At 43.2% G+C, this 17,103-nt stretch overlaps 2 non-coding genes across 2 annotated transcripts; both read right to left on the reverse strand.

Moving 5' to 3' along the window:
- Window positions 1-410: 410 nt before the first annotated feature.
- On the reverse strand, window positions 411-484 carry TRNAN-GUU (transfer RNA asparagine (anticodon GUU)). The gene has a single exon. It is a non-coding gene; the product is annotated as a tRNA-Asn (tRNA).
- Window positions 485-4,869: 4,385 nt separating this feature from the next.
- On the reverse strand, window positions 4,870-4,941 carry TRNAQ-CUG (transfer RNA glutamine (anticodon CUG)). The gene has a single exon. It is a non-coding gene; the product is annotated as a tRNA-Gln (tRNA).
- Window positions 4,942-17,103: the final 12,162 nt, after the last annotated feature.

Consider the following 17,103-nt stretch of genomic DNA (forward strand, 5'->3'; position numbering starts at 1 on the left):
ATCTGTACTGAAACATTTGCTACGTGAGAGTAACTGGCTACCTGCTTTCCCTCCACATCTAAACTTTGGACAACCCAAGTACTCCATTTGGCTCATTTTACATGTAAAAATGGAGGCACAGAAAAGTCAAGTAACTTTTTTGCACAAGTTAGGTTTCCCATCCAGATCATGCGCCTCAGGTTCTCTTGTTCTTCATTTGAGGGATTTATAATATTCCAAATATGCTAAGCTGTAAAAACCAGCCTCAGAAAAGTAGGGAAGATGGATTGCTGGTGTAGATTAGGTATGCTCTGGGGCCCCAAAACTTTGCTCCCAAAGGGGCACTCTTTGCTTGTGGTGCCTGAGGACCAGGGCCATAAATTCAATATCCCGAGTAGAAAGAGTTAAGGCAATGTCGCCAGAAACACAAGCGTCCCTGGGTGGGCTCGAACCACCAACCTTTCGGTTAACAGCCGAACGCGCTAACCGATTGCGCCACAGAGACACCCGGTGGAGGTGGCTGTGGGTTGTTGTGAGTCAATTGTATTATATACATAACAGTCTGACGCTCGTGGTCAGAATCTTAGGATTTCCAATCATCAGATAAATGAATAGATATAATGCACATGATATCTCTAGTTAACCCTGCTGTATGGTATACTTGAAAGTTCTTATTAAATAGTTAAGAGTTCTTATCAAAAGGAAAAAATGCATTTAAAAAATTTTGTATCTGTATGAGATGATAGATGTTCACCAAATTTCACGATATATGGAAGTCAGGTCATTATGCTGTACACCTTAAACTTCTACAGAACTGTATCTCATTTCAATCTCAATAAAACCGGGGAGGGGGGCGCCTGGGTGGCTCAGTCGGTTGAGCGGCTGACTTCAGCTAGGGTCATGATCTCGTGGTTTGTGAGTTCAAGCCCCGCATGGGGCTCTGTGCTGACCTCGGAGCCCGGAACCTGCTTCGGTTTCGCGTCTCCTTCTCTCCCTGCCCCACTTGTGCTCTGTCAAAAATAAATAAATGTAAAAAAGGGTTTTTATTTTTAAATATTCAAGCCCCGCATGGGGCTCTGTGCTGACCTCGGAGCCTGGAACCTGCTTCGGATTCCCGTCTCCTCTCCCTGCCCCACTTGTGCTCTGTCAAAAATAAATAAATGTAAAAAAAGGTATTTTTTTTTTAATAAAAAACTGGGGGGGGGGGAGGAGTATATTATACATAATCACCTCATTGTACAAACTTACAGAGAAGTGTTCTTTATCCCCAAGCTAGGGCACAGAAGCCTGAGGACGCAGGCACATTGAGGCCCGGAGTCGTGTGGCCAGTTAAATGTGGGTATACTGACGTGGAGCTCCGAATGAGTGCAGAACTCCGACGGTCGAACAACAGGCCCCCAGGTGACAACCGCAGCCTCTCGGTCTGACGTCATCCATTTTCCAGTTCTTTGCTTCACCATCTGTCCACGAATCGCCCCGGATCCTGACCGGAGGGCGCGCTCGCGAAGCACCAGAATCGGCGGTGCCTCCACCGCGCTGCGCACCCCCTGCCCCCCCGGGATGCCCCTGATGTAGACTCCATGGGGCAGGGACCTTGGGTTTGCTCACGGTGCAGTCCCTCACTTACAACATTGCCTGGCACTTAGTAGGAGCCCAATAAATGCTCGGTGAAGGAGTCCATTCCGCCGCAGGGTCCTGGAGGGGACACGAAAGGCACCAAGAATTTCACCTTGCACTGTCAGTTTTAGTTTTGGAGAATACCCCGAATGGGAAGACGTGAAAGGCAGCCATTCTTTAAAATCTTTATACTCGAAGCTGTTTTAGAACCAGGTCAAGGTCCCGATCGTGGAAACGTCTAGAGGACAGAACCTAGAATGTCACTGAGTTCCCCACCCTGGAAGGTGGGCGGCCTCAGCCTAGGGGACGCCGGTGGGCGCAGGGAGAAAGGTGAACGAGGAAAGCTGAAGAGAAGAAAGTGGGTGGCAGTCTGGAGAGCAAGGAAGAAAGGGCAAAGGGAGGACAGGAGTGAAAAGAAAGCTGAGAGGCACCAACACTAGCGGCTGAAAGAAAAACCAGTTAGAAAACGTTGCGGCTATTGAGGTCAATTAATAGCCCTCAACCACAGCACACCCAGTCGGTGGCGTGCGGTGATGGTTAGTGGTTAGTACTCCGCGATGCGACCCTAGTAACCTTGGCTTGAATCCGAGTTGTGACGTTGTCTAACTCGCTATTTTCCTCTTTAAACAAACCCCCAGTAAAGCCGGAGATACGGTGCGATTTCCCGCTTTGAAACTGGTGACCGTCGGCAGTTAGATCGGGCTCTCGAGGTCCCCCGTGGCGGTGCTCCCAGCTTGAGCTCTCCACCCGCCTAACCTGGGGTAAGGCCGCAGGTCGCCCTGAGCCAAAGTCTGCAGCGCCCGCATTCCGCACCCCTTATCCCGGCTCCCGCCCTCGCCCCCAAGGGGCAAGGCAAAGACTGCAAAAGGGCCTGACGGGCTGTGAGAAAGGAAACAGCGTGCATCTGGAACCACTAACTTTAATTTATGCGTCAGACTCTGAAGAAAAGCATCCAGCATGGTTGGGAAACGAATTCTTAGAAGTTTAGGCAACCGACCTACCATTAAGTAGAAGACATCCCAGCTTTTCATCATCTAGTTTGTTCAGTCCGTAATGTATGGTTTCTGCTATCTCAATTATCATACAGTGAAACTGACTTTTTCTTTTGGTACAAATTCTCCATAATTAGAATACATAAGTTTCATCTCACCAAAAATCTTAGTGCTATCTTGTTACAGTGTTACAGTCACATCTCCCCTGCAAACATAAGCCCTTGGGATCACTGATCTGTTCATCACTATAGTTCTGTCTTTTTGAGAATGTCCTAAGAATGGAAGTATATAGTATGTAGCCGTTTGAGACTGGCTTCTTTTACTCAGCACAGTGACTTAGGGATTTCTTTAAGTTGTTGTATACATCAAGAATTCCTTTTTATCGTTGCGTATTCCATCCAGTGGGTGAACCACTGTTTTGTCTATCAATTAATCCCTTGAAAGATATTCGATGATTGTACTTTCAGCTCTTACAAATAAAGCCTATGAGAATTCCTGTACAGGTTTTTCTGTGAACATAAATTTTCATTTCTTCAAGGCAGATTGCTGGGATTGTGTTTACTAGATTATATAGTATTTATATTCTTAACTTTATGAGAAACTGCCAAATCTTTTCCAGGGTAGCTGTGCCATTTTGTATTCTCACAAGCAGCGTATGAAAATTCTGCTTACTTCTTATCTTAGACACTTGGTACTGTCATTCTAGCAGGTGTATAATGGTATCTCATTATGTTTTAATTTGCATTTCCCTAATGTCTAATGATGTTCATGTGCTTTTATCCTCTAGGGAAGTGTCTGTTCATATCTTTTGCCTTTTTGTTGTTGTTGTTGTTGTTGTTTCCTTGTTAATTTTAAGATTTCTTTATACATCTTGTCACCAACCTTTTTGTCATCTTTGTGATTTGTTGATTTTTATTCTCTCAATCTGTAACTGTCCATTCTCTCAGCTATTTTTTTAAACAAACATTATTAATTTCAATGAAATACAATTTATTGATTTTTTTTCTTTTACTGGATAGAATTTTTGGTGACATATCTAAGAACACTGCCTAACCCCAGGTCATGAAGACTTCCTTCTATAAATTTTCGAGTTTTACATTTTACATTTAGTCTGTGCTCCATTGTGAGTTAGTTCTTGTATAAACTGTAGTGTAGGTGGAATTTTCATTCATCTAGATGTCCAATTATTCCAACAATTTGCTGAAAAGAAAAAAGTCTTCATCAAATTGCTTTTACACCTTCATCAACAATCAATTGGACATATTTCTGTAGTCCTATTTCTGGACTCTCCATTCTATTTAATTGGTCTGTTTGTCTATGCCTTTGCTTATTCACAATATATCCCTAACTGTAGCTTTATAGTAAGTCTTAAAGTTGGGTAGTGTTATTCCTATACCTTTATGCTACTTTTACAAAAGTATTTTTAGTTCTTTTAAGGTCTCTCTCTCTCTCGGCCATTCCAGGCCACCAAAATGAGAATCTGTTTATATCTACAAAAAACTTTAAAACTACAAAGACTCTGAATAGAATGAAAACACAACGGCCTTCTTTTCCTACGGTGTCTTCTTGGAGTAGATCCAGGCAGGAAGAAGGGGGAGCCCCGTGGGAGGCGGCGGGTCAGGCACCAAGAATCCCCGGCCAGAATCTCCCTTTGGGGCAGAGTTGAGGGTTTCCGCACGAGGGCCACGGACTGAAGCACATATTTCAGGACAACTGCGACCCCCACTGGCCTCATCAGAGACTCTGGACTCTTCTGGTAGGTGGTAGGAAAGGAGCCGCGGAAACTGAAATGAAATGGCACCCGACCTTCTGCTAGAACCCACGACCCGAAACTTCAGTGTCACCACCGCCCGGCTGAGGTAAGACACGCCGTTTCGCACGTAAGTTGCCCTCTACGGGTGCAGGCCGATCGGTGCCAGTACGGGACGCGCCGCGCGACGTGCGTCGCGGTGCAGGATTCAGTGGCCGCGGCCGGTGGCTTTCACCCCGAGGCCCGAGGGTGAGCCCGACGAGGGGCGGCGCTGGCCGGGTCTCCTCGCCGTGGTTGCAATGCTTGTGCGGGGCGCGCCGCTCTGGGAACCGGGCTCGTTGGTCCCCGAGTCCGGAAGCGGCGGCGGAGCGCGGAGGACGCGGCGGCGGGAGCGGGAGCGGGAGCGGCGCGCGTGGTCCCCGGAGTTTCCCTCCCCGGCCCGAGGGCAGCGGGAGCGGGAAGGCTCGTGTTCCTCCTCGCGGGGCCTTGGAGCAGAGAGTAAAAGGTGGCCGCGGCTCGGCCCACAGGGACAGGTTCCACCGAGACTTGAACTCGGATCGCTGGATTCAGAGTCCAGAGTGCTCACCATTACACCATGGAACCGCCGGGGACGCGACCGGCTGCCTCTCCGAGGTGTGCGGAGGCCCTTCCTCCGACCGGCGTTCCCGGCCGCGCCTCCTGCCGGGCTCTGCTCGCCTCGGGGGTCCGAGCTCTGCTCCCCCGCCCGCCAGGGGTCGCCCCGGGCCACGTTCTGCGGCCGCTCTGTCGGCTGGCGTGTAGGGGACCGAGATCGGGTCCCTTGGTCGGGGGGGGGGGGGGGGGGGCGGGGAAGCGGGTGGAATCAGCGAGAGGGATGGGCTTTGGGGGCCTCCCCCGAGTGCACCTGCTCTGCCTGGATTACCAGTTTCCCGCCAGAAAAAAGTGTTCCCTTCCTTTGCTTTGCCGTTGTCTTCTTCCCACTGCCCCGGGAACCCCGGTGCTCCTCGAACCGGACGTGGGGCGTCCTGGGGCTCCAACCCCTGATTCTGTTCCTGATCCCCTCTCCTCCCCGCGTTCCTCGCTGTCTTCTCAGCTGTCCCTCTTGCTTCACCTCCTTCTCTACCACCCCCTCACTTTCCCCGCTCCCGCCCCGGCACACAGCGCCGGCTATCGGAACACTGGGAAGGGTTGCCACGGTCTGACAGGAAGCAGAGGGTACATTTTCCATGGACGCCAGAAGCTCGACTGCTTCTCGGCTCAGGACACTTTAGCGTCTTTGCCGGACACCCCGAGCAGTGGAGCGTCCCCAGCCAGCGCTCTAGGTCTGGGCAGCGTGGGCCTTCAGCCGGCTCGAGACCATCCCGGGGCTGGGGCGACTCCAAAGCAATGAACCTGGGGTCCGGCGCAGCTCACGGCTGGCTGATCAAATCCCGCCAAGTTGAACCTGGAGCACGGGTTCTCTATGGCGCGGGCGGGGGAAAGCCATGGGTCGTCGTATCGCCCCCGTGTGGCCACAGAGCTTCACGCCGGGCCGGAAGCTGCCGGGGCCGGAGATGCCAGAAAATTCACAGAAAGAGGCTCCTCAGGACCTCGAAAATAAAAAGTCCGACAAACCACCGACTAAAATAGATGTATAGAGAAGAAAACAGGTATGTTTCTCTCTCCTGGCTACAAGCGGGTTTAAAAAAAAAAAAAAACCACTTAGATAGTGTTTAGGACCGGATAGTCCCCCCAGTTGGAACCCGGGGATCATTGCCAGGCAGAAGACTGAATCATAGAACCCCCAGCCTTCCGCAGCCAGCCCTCCACTTTTTAAATTTCCTGTGGCCCAGAGACTCGGCCAAAGCCCTCCTGCCACCATCTTTGTGCGACCTAACATCTGAGAACCCGGACATTCATCACCCTTGAGCGAGGGAGGGGAGGGTGGACGCTTTGTGTGAGAAAAGAGAAAAAAGGTTTCACCCCTTAGACTGAATGAAGTATGCTAGTCAGATTCAGTGGGGGAATTATAAATGAGCCAAAACTGTAGTGTGTATCCTGTTACCAGTAGTTATTCTTGGGGAAATTAGTGTGGAGGAGACGAATTGAATTTTCCCCCTATGCATTCTTTTATCATGTCACTTAAAGATAATATATCAATGTGTTGCTTAGGTTTAAAAAAGAAAGGATGAAAATAAGAAAAAATGAAAGAAAGACGCCTCAGATGCCCATGCAGAGGCAGTGTAATTGGGGAGGGAGAAATGAGAGCCTCTTTGGGGAGAGAACTCTGGCACAGAGTTCTTAGAGATCCCAGGGGATAAAGCTGGAGCCTCCCCCAAGCCAGTTGGGGCAGAGGGCCTTGGACTGAGCAGCATTATCCTATAGGCGTGTTGTTTGGGGTTTATCCCCACCCTCTTACTTTCCTCTAAATGGTTCGCAAAACCACCTCCCCCCCCTAAGGCTTGTCTGTGTTTCTAAATATAATTTTCCAGGAATGTAAACTCCTTGTCTGATTTGAGGTTGGGAGAATCAAAGGACAAAGTGAGCCTGGAATATTTTGTGCTCAAAGATTAGTCGAGACAAGTCAAAAGAAGCCAGCTTGAGGAGCTCCCCTGTCAAATTGAAGACCGTCACAAATTTAGAACAGCAAAAGGAATAATGACTATAATGGATTATAACATATTGAATAAGAAAGGAATCCATACAATATGCATGCAGTAATCACAGAGTATAATCCGTGTAGAATACTTGAAAGATGGAGGAGGGAAGGCTGTACTTTATAGAATAGCAGCTAGTAAATGTGAAAGGAATAATGAGGTTGTTTCCATTAGAGAGTCCAGGCTTATGAGAAATGTTTAATTTTTTTATCTTTTGGGGAGGATCAAAGCTAAATAGGATGACCCTGTTCTTTTGTGTTTACCTTGGGTTTTAGATGTGTTTATATTCTTGACTGAGGAGCATGGTGTAAGTTTTTGTTCATAATGGTAAAAAGGCAAAATGTCAGTTGTACCTCACTTCCTCCCTGTAGACAAATTTTCCACCGTAAGTCATGGTTTCATTCTCCTGAGTGCTTAGAAATTTTCTGATTCCATACAATTGTTTTACATTTTTATCTTATTTGACAAGTTTTGTTTGCCTAGCTGTGAAAAAAAAATGTTAACCAATGCTCAGAAACATTCTTATTAATATATAGTAATATATAGTTAATATAACAAGATACAAGTTGTAAGTAAGCCTGGGAGTTAACTTCTTTCTGGAAGCTTTATAAAACCTCCGGGGTTGTAATTTATTTTTAGGGGTACACAAAGTCTTTTATTTTCTTAGCTTTAAGGAGATAAGGATTAATAATTATCCAAACCACGCCCACCAAGATTTACCTGCTACACCTAAAACTGTATGGTCCTCTTTTCCAGAGAGCCCCCTATTTGTCAGGGTTGCTGGCCTGTAGGAAGGGACGCCTTTCAGTATGTGTAAGTCTGGGATTCCATAACCTATCCACCAGGTAAGAGGCCATTTTCCTGAGAGGACTTCATAGGCATCATTTCTATAGGTGAAGCATGGCTCTTATTCTGTAGAGTGGGGCTGCACACCAAATTTAACAAGATTTGTGGTAAGATCAAGGTTACAATATTATATATTTAATTATGTTCTGGTAGGAAGAGTAAAGATTCTAATTGAATATTTATAAGTAACTACAAGATCATGAAAGTAAAGGAACTTAATAAAGGCACTTCCCAGTATGTTTAACCCTTGTTACCTTATGCTGAGTAGTTTTATAGGCCATTTAATCTGTATTATTTTATGTAGAATCATTCTTAAACTTTTTTGGTGATGAATTCATTTATAATCTGTAGTGAGATTTCCACAGAATGTTTTTTCACTAATGCAAAGATTTAGTTGATGCAAAATGCCATTTAAACAATGTTTCATTCCAGTTTGTATACATAGACTCTTTTAAATTGAGGAGGCAGGGTATAATAAAAAGAAAAGGGGTTTTCTCATGTGGACACTAAAAAGAGAATATTAACCGCGATTTGACAGTTGTTTCGGTCCATTTGTGTTTTGTTGATTTGGGGGTACATAATCTACTTCTGCAAAGTCATCTGCTTCTGGGTAAGAGTCCTGAAAATCCTTGCAGGAATCTTACTACAAGTTGTAGTCACTTGTACAGCCTGACAAATGTCCACCTGAGGCACTGTGTTAACTTACACTGGGAAGTTGTACCCATGAGTCTGTTTCCTGTACTATTAATAGTTAAGAATACTAGATACAGTCTATTACTGAGGCTCTTGATGTTTCTTTCAGAAGCCTCAATTTCTAATTCATAGTTTGTAGAAAGGCATTGTGTAAGGAAAAGCAGAATCACTGTATAGGATAAGAGTAAAAGGCTCTGGATAATTCTCCATCATAACCAACAATCTCAGCATGGCCAAGAAATACACATAAAACAAATGGATGTGATCAGTGATTACCCTGAAACTTGTACCAGTTAAGCCATTATGTGTACGTCATCCTTGCTAACATAGGGAGTTTGAAAGCATTCATCCTTGGGGTCATACAGATAAAATGGCATTAAATCATTCATTCATTCCTTCTCTCTCTCTCACTCTCCCCCTCCCTTTTACCACCCCCCCACACAACTGCCTCATTCACAGAGCATTAGGCAGTTAGTAAGTTATAGGCCAATAAACTCAACTAATTAGTTGTGAAATCTAATGTGCACTAGCTTTTGAAACCTTAAGAATGAGTGATCCACAATGTTTCCAACATGTCTTCCACTGGTTAAGGAGAGTAGAGTTGACCTTTGAACTGCATGGGTCTGTGTATGTGTAATTTTTTCTGATACATGCAGTAAAGTACTATAAATGTATTTTCTCTTCCTTATGAGTTACTTAATAACATTTTATTTTCTCTAGCTTATTTTATTGTAAGAATATAGTATATAATACATTTAACATACAAAATATGTGTTGACTATTGATGTTACTGGTATGGCTTTCTTGCCAATAGTCGGCTTTTAGAAGTTAAGTTTTGGGGAGTCAAAGGTTATACACAGATTTTTGACTGTGTGTGTGTGTGGAGTCAGTGTCCTTAACCCCCTAGTTGTTTAAGGATCAGCTGTATTTGATTTCCTCCTTATTTCAGCCTTCAAACTAATAAACTCTGTTATTTGACTAGCTGACCAATGAACATATTTCAAGTCGTCTTTTTCCATTTTTATGCTTGCTTTGGGATCAGAAGCAACATGATTTGCATACACTTAAGCCCAGACAAAGCTTTCATGTTTCTGTTGAACAGTTTCAATTCCTGTGCAAAATACTCTCCCAAAAGGTCAAGATTTTTGACTCTGCCTTGGTTATATTTAACTTCAGCATCCTATTGACAGCATCCCTGGATCTGACAAGGTAAATGTGTGGATTTGTCACCATGAGCTCCTGTGAACAAAAGGCTTCTCTGCATAGTTGTGGTCACTGACATACAGTTCTGCAAGTTCAGGCCATGCTCCTTGGTTCCCAACACACTGCTATACCTACTCACTCATTCGTGGTAATCTTCAACAGCTTCTATATTTCTCCTAGGGCTTAAAAAAATTTTTTTGTTATTAGTTTTCTTTATTTTTGAGAGGCAGAGAGAGACAGAGCGTGGGGGGGGGGGGTGGGCAGAGAGAGAGGGAGACACAGAATCCGAAGCAGGCTCCAGGCTCTGAGCTATCAGCACAGAGCCCGATGCAGGGCTTGAACTCACGAACCGTCAGATCATGACCTGAGCCGAAGTAGGTCACTCAAGAGACTGAGCCACCCAGGCGCCCCTCTCCTAGGGCTTTTTGAATGTCAATTTTACGTTTTCTTGCAGTAGTTGAATCTTCTTATAAAATTGGGTTACATGGCTATAGTATAGCATTGTTATGTCTTTCCATGGCTTCAGATTTCACTTGTCTCTGTGACTTTCAGGACGTTTCCAGGAAAATTCAACACCTGAAGGTCAAAACAATGCCAAGCCATACTGACCATAGCCTCGGGCTGCTACCATCTGACCTGTTCACACATGATCCAAATATCATCCCCAAGCTTAGAAGCATAGTCATGAATTAACTCTTCAAATTCTACCATTTGATCACTACTTCAAGATTTTTCTTCTTTCCTTTTTCTCATTTTACTCACATTTCTTCCCAAGTGACATTGTAAAGCTCTGAGACCTTTGCTGTTTTTCCAGAATCTAGAGGCAGCCAGGGGGGAGGATGAGGCAACTCATTTGTTTTTCAGTGCCAGGGACCAGATATTGAAAATTTAACAATTATGAAGATGACTTTTTGTTGGTACACAGCACTGGAGGTGCTCTAATCTCTACTTCTGTGCTCTGTTGTCTCACTGCCTGGCATGAATTGTTTAAACTTCATCAAACCACAGGATAATTCTGGGTTAAAAGAAACTTAGAGGTCATTTACTTACTATCCTCATTTTATAGCTGAGAAAACTGAGGTAAAGTGACTGATCAGATTTGCACAATGTCTATGGCAGAAATAATGCTAGAACCCTGGACTCTCAGTGCACAAAGCTGACATTGCTTTCCCCTGTAGCATGTGTTTTCTCTGGAGGGTTAAAAAAATTATAATTTTATGATCATTTTTTTTTTCATGTCATAATTCCTAATGCTAGTCCTTTTATCCTGAATCATCACAAAATGGCTTGCCTGGCTTGAGCTCCTAACAGACTTAGGTTGGTGATACTTTGGGCAAGTAAAATGTAGCTTTGTTCTCACATTCAAACCTACAATTGAACCATATCAAGATATTATGATGGATTACTTTCTCTATTTCCCAGAGTTACTGACCTGAAATGCCCATTTGTTTAATTTTTCCCATGGCCTTGACACTCTCTGATAATGCAAAAGATAGAACCTTCCCAATGCTCAGCCTTCCCTGTCAAGGAGCTGTCATCGAACTTTTCTATAGTCTGTGTCATGAAAGTAGTGAGGTTTTGTTAAACATAAAATTATAATAATGAATATCTTTTCTCAAACAATACGTGTGCCTCTTTTTCTCCCTCCTCCAGCCCCTTGTTATTTCAACAGCTGTCGTTTCTTCTTTCTTATTAAGAAACCTTGTACTAGGGGCGCCTGGGTGGCACAGTCGGTTAAGCGTCCGACTTCAGCCAGGTCACGATCTCGCGGTCCGTGAGTTCGAGCCCCGCGTCGGGCTCTGGGCTGATGGCTCAGAGCCTGGAGCCTGTTTCCGATTCTGTGTCTCCCTCTCTCTCTGCCCCTCCCCCGTTCATGCTCTGTCTCTCTCTGTCCCAAAAATAAATAAACGTTCAAAAAAAAAATTAAAAAAATAAAAAATAAAAAAATAAAAAAGAAACCTTGTACTAGTTATTCTCTTCCCCATTCCCATGTTTCAAAGTATTTTTCCTTGATGTCAAGGAAGGGGCTGAGCCATCCACTGGTCATCTAAGAGGTGATTCTTCAGATTTTCAACTACCTATTTACTTTGCTTCTTCAGTGATTGTGTAAGAGTGACCCAGGAAATTGTGGGGAAAAGGGGGATTCCTGTGCTTTATCCCTATGCCCCGAGATTTTTTAACAAGTTCTCTGTGTGATTTTGGTGTAAGTGATTCCTATGTCTGCAACCAGTGCACAAAGGCTTGGAGAACGAGGAATTCACATTAATTGAGTGACTTAGACACTGAGGTTACTCTCCCTCTCTCTCTTTCTGCCTCTCTCTCACACACATAACCATCCAAATGTGTAATGTTATATTCTCCATTTTGTAAAAGGAGATAATGAGGCTTCAAAAGATTAAAGATGTTATCTACTATTCCATATTTAGGTTAAAAAAATTTTTTTAATGTTTATTATTCATTTTTGAGAGAGAGAGAGAGACAGAGTGCGAGTGGGGGAGGGGCAAAGAGAGAGGGAGACACAGAATCCGAAGCAGGCTCCAGGCTCCCAGCTGTCAGCAGCACAGAGCCCAAGGTGGGGCTCGAACCCACGAACCGCGAGATCATGATCTGAGCCAAAGTCGGACGCTCAGCCGAGTCGCCCAGGCGCCCCTCCATATTTAGTTAAGTGGTGGATCTGGTATTCAAATCCAATAATGTCTTTTCCCAATCCATGGTTTTATTGCTTTACTCCAGCTTCAGTAAAGGATTGGGTGAAGAATACACTTAGAACTAAGGAATATTGGTAAAAATTAGTTGTTTAATAATGTAAATAATGACTTTATTTATTCAACAAATATTTATTGACTATGTGGCAGGGGGACAAGACAAGTCCTGCTCACGTGAAGATTATCTCTAACAGCCAAACATTATACATATAATTACTAAAAACATTATAATTGCGATGAGTGTTAATTATTACTTAATGTATTCCTTGGTTCAATATCATCAGCTAAGGATTGAAAGTTCACCGAGCATAAAAAGTAGACCTATAGAGACCATGAGAATATATTGTTCCCGGGCAAGAATCTTCTGATTTATTTGTCTTAAAAGTGAGAAAACACTGTTTATTCTGCAGGCCCCTGACATTCTAATATGAGGTTGTGTGGCACCGCGTGAAGAGCACTGACTAGGGAGTCTCGAAGCTCCTGGATTTATAAAGGTAGCTCTCCCACCAACCACCTGTGGGAGCTCTAGCAAGTTCATCTTTGTTAACCTTTGCAAGTCTCAGTTTCTTCATCTATAAAATTAGGTTATTATCCTAATTTTTCCAGGTTTCCAAGTTTCTTATAGAGGAACGGCTCCACCATGGTACCCTGGAGACCTTATATGTTTTCACATAGTCACATAGGCACAGGCTTGAATCAGTCCTGGTAGAATATCTTTTCATCCACTAGAGCATGAGAGGATGGGAGGCTTATGAGAAGTTGCCCTGAAGATTTCACTCACCTCTCTATTTCTCCTTATAAGCTGTCATGCGATAGGCTATCAATACCTACCAAGTTTTGGTGAGATATAATGCTTTGCCTGCCCCTTCCCCACCTCAAGGTATGTCTGAGACCATAAAACCATTCAGCTGCAGTCCAGAACTGGCTCCTTAGCAATGGGTGTTCTGCAGCTCACATTGTGGTTATCAGCCGCCGCACCCCCCCCCACTTTTTTTGGTGTTGTATGTTTTGGTATATAGGACAGTGGCCCAGGAGGATGGTACATTTGGCTACTCTCCCTTTCACTGTCTATGAAAGTAATAAAGTGAAGCTAAAAGTGGCTCATTGTATTTTTGCCAGACAAATCAGGCAGGCCTTGGCCTTATCTTGTATACTAGACAGTTCCTTCCTGCTCCGGTGTTCTCTGTGTTTATGATGAACTGAGGTGTGTGTTAAAGGGGTCATTAGGAACTGCAACCAAGACCGGGTGATAGTCCCTGGTATGTGTGTTTGCTGAATAAACTTTGTGCTTAGCCTATGCTCTGAGAACACATAGATAAGAGAGTAGTTCGAAGAGTGTCTACAGGTTTAGAGAATGAGAACAGCATTCAGAAGGGTATGCTGATGGTGTCTTGATAGCCAAAGGGAATGAGAATGAAGTGCAGGCTAGCATCAGAAAGCTTGAGGGGAAACTGAGGAGTGCCTACAACAACATCCAACACCTTAAGGAGGAGCCTGGGCTGAGCAGTGAGGACTGGAAGAGTAACTCACCTGACAGTGAACTTGTGTACTTGGCCAAGAAGAGCTACAGGTGGACCCAGGGTTCTATACTGCTGGGCATAATCAACTCCGAGGGGAGGAGGATATACTATTAGGCTCTGCTGCACATCCCAGCGCTTGACCTTGGAGCCGCCTTCACAGTGATGCCCACTACATAACTGTTGGATTAACAGGAATGAAATGCTTGAAGTGTTAGAGAATTTTATCTTGATGGTTCTCTTAGGAGGGGCTAAGGAAAAAGGACCATTGCACGTAAATAAATAGGAATAATTATATTTTTCTGTACTTTCAGTTTACAAAGGTTTTTCTGTACTTTCAGTTTACAAAGGTTTTTATACACATCATATCATGAATACTTAATTGAGTAACTAGTTTTCCTGACACCATTCTAGGCACTGGAGGCATAGAGGTCAGTCGCCTTCTCTTTGAAGACTTTAAATTGGTAGGGAGTAAGTACTCAAAAACAGATGGTTTTGTCAGAATGTGGCAACTGTCCTAACCTTTGGATATTATAGCAGCATAGAGGAGGGGCATGTAGTTCAGGACAAGAACATCTCTTGCTAATGAAAAGGTAAAACAGTGAGAATTTTCAACGACAATCTAATTCTTATCAGAGCTCACCACAGGAGAATGTCCCAGAGAATGGATGGTATAAGGCAGGGTCTTCCCTAAAGAAAGATCTTTGCTGCATCTTTGGAGAGTGCCTAGAATCCATCCCTCAGAGGATTCGTGGAATAAGAATGCAAGTAGCTAAAAGACATCCAAATTAGAAAGGAAGAAGTAAAATTACCCCTGTTCACAGATGACGTGATCTTATATGTAGAAAACTCGATAAAGATTTTACACACAAAAAATCTGTTAGAACCAATAAATGAATTCAGCAAAGTAGCGGGATATAAGATCGATGTACAAAAATCATTTGTATTTCTATACCCTAACAATGAACAATTGAAAAAGGAAATTAGGATAACATTTCCATTTGCTTCAGAAAGAATAAAATACTTAGGAATTAACCAAGGAGGTAAAAGACTTGTACAATGAAAATCACAAAACACTGCTGAAAGAAATTAAAGAAGACATAAACAAATGAAAAGACAGCCTATGTTCATGGACTGGAAGACTTAATATTGCTAAGATGTCCACACTGCTCAAAATGATCTACAGATCCAATGCAATCCCTGTCAAAATCCCAACGTTTTTTGCAAAAGTAGAAAAACCCATCCTTAAATTCATATGGAATCTCAAGAGACCCCAATTAGCCAAAACAGTATTGAAAAAGAACAAAGCTGGAAGACTCCACACACTTTCTGCTTTCAAAACTTATCACAAAGCTACAGTAGTCAAATACAGTGTGGTACTGGCATAAAGACAGATAGATATATAGAGTAGTGGAATAGAATAGATAGCCCAGAAATAAACTCTCACATATATCATCAAATGATTTTCACTAAGGGTGCCAAGACCATTCAGTGGGTGAAAGGACAGTTTTTTCAACAAATGGTTCTAGGAAACATGGATATTCACCTGCAATAGAATGAAGTTGAACCCTTATTTAACACCATATACAAAAAGGTAGTTCAAAATGGATCAGAGACCTAAACGTAAGATGTAAAACTACAAAACTCTTAGGGGGAAAGCTTCATGATATTGGATTTGGCAGTGATTTCTTGACTATGACACTAAAGGCACAGGCAACAAAAGAAAAAAATAGATAAATTAGACTCCATCAACATGAAAAACTTTGTGAATCAAAGGACTTTATATCATAAAAGTAAAAAAAAAAGTGAAAAAAGTAGGAAGTATTTGTAAATCATATATCTAATAAGGGATTAATATCCAGAAGATTAGAGAATTCCTAAAACTTGATAACAAAAAACAACCCATTTAAAAAATGGACTCAGGGGTTGAATAGACATTTCTCCAAAGAAGATATACAAATGGCCAATGAGCACATGAAAAGATGCTCAACATGACTAATCATTAGGGAGATACAAATCAAAACCACAATGAGACACCACTTCACACCCATTAGACTGGCTGTTATAAAAAAAATTAAAACACCAAAACAGAAAACCACCAGAAAATGACAAGTATTGATGAAGATGTGGAAACATTGGAACCCTTGTGCGCTATTGTTGGGAATCTAAAACAGTGTAGTCACTATGAAAAATACTATGGAAGTTCCTCAAAAATTAAAAATAGAATTACCAGGGGCGCCTGGGTGGCTCAGTTGGTTAAGCGTCCGGCTTCGGCTCAGGTCATGATCTCATGGTTCAGGATTTCGAGCCCCGTATCTGGCTCTGTGCTGACAGCTCAGAGCCTGGAGCCTGCTTCAGATTCTATGTCTCCCTCTCTCTCTGCCCCTCCCCTGCTCATGCTCTGTCTCTCTCTCAAAAATAAACATTAAAAAAAAAATTTTTTAAATAGAATTACCGTATAATCCAGCAATTCCACTTCTGGGTATATACCCAAAAGAATTAAAAGCAGGGACACAAACAGATACTTGTACATCCATGTTTAGAGCAACAATATTCACAGTAGCCAAATGATGAAAGCAGCCCCAGTGTCCATTGATGGGTGAGTGGTTAAACAAATGTGGTGTTTACATACAATGGAACGTTGTTCAGCTTTAAAAAGGAAGGAAAGGATGACACATACTACAATGTGTGTGCATATTGAAGGCGTTATGCTAAGTGAAATAAGCTGGTCACAAAAGGACGAATACTGTATGATTCCTTTTGTACTTAGAGTACTGAAATTCATAGAGACAGAGAATAGAATGGTGGTTGCAAGGGATTGGTGGTTAGGGAAGGGGGAAATGAAGCATTGTTTAATGGGAACAGAGCTTCAGTTTTGCAAGGTGAAAAAAGTTCTGGAGGTGGATGGGGTGATGATTGCATTCAGTGAATTCATAAATGAATGAATGGCATGAATGCCATTGAACTGCATCCTTAAAATTGTTAAAATAGTCAGTTTTATGTATAATTGAGTAATTTAAAAAGAGGGGGAAAGCGAGTTACACCTTTCGAAACAAAACAAAAGAAAAACCAGTGTTATCCCAGCTCTTGAGGAGCCCTTTTTCTTGGAGCCATTATTTGCCAAATGGCATGAAGAGTGCTGTTACAGCAACATGGATAAAAAATGCAGAGTGTGAAAGGAGAAGT

The sequence above is a fragment of the Puma concolor genome, chromosome C1 (assembly GCF_028749965.1).
Source record: "Puma concolor isolate L17-30 chromosome C1, mPumCon1.1.hap2, whole genome shotgun sequence".
NCBI classification, from domain to species: domain Eukaryota; kingdom Metazoa; phylum Chordata; class Mammalia; order Carnivora; family Felidae; genus Puma; species Puma concolor.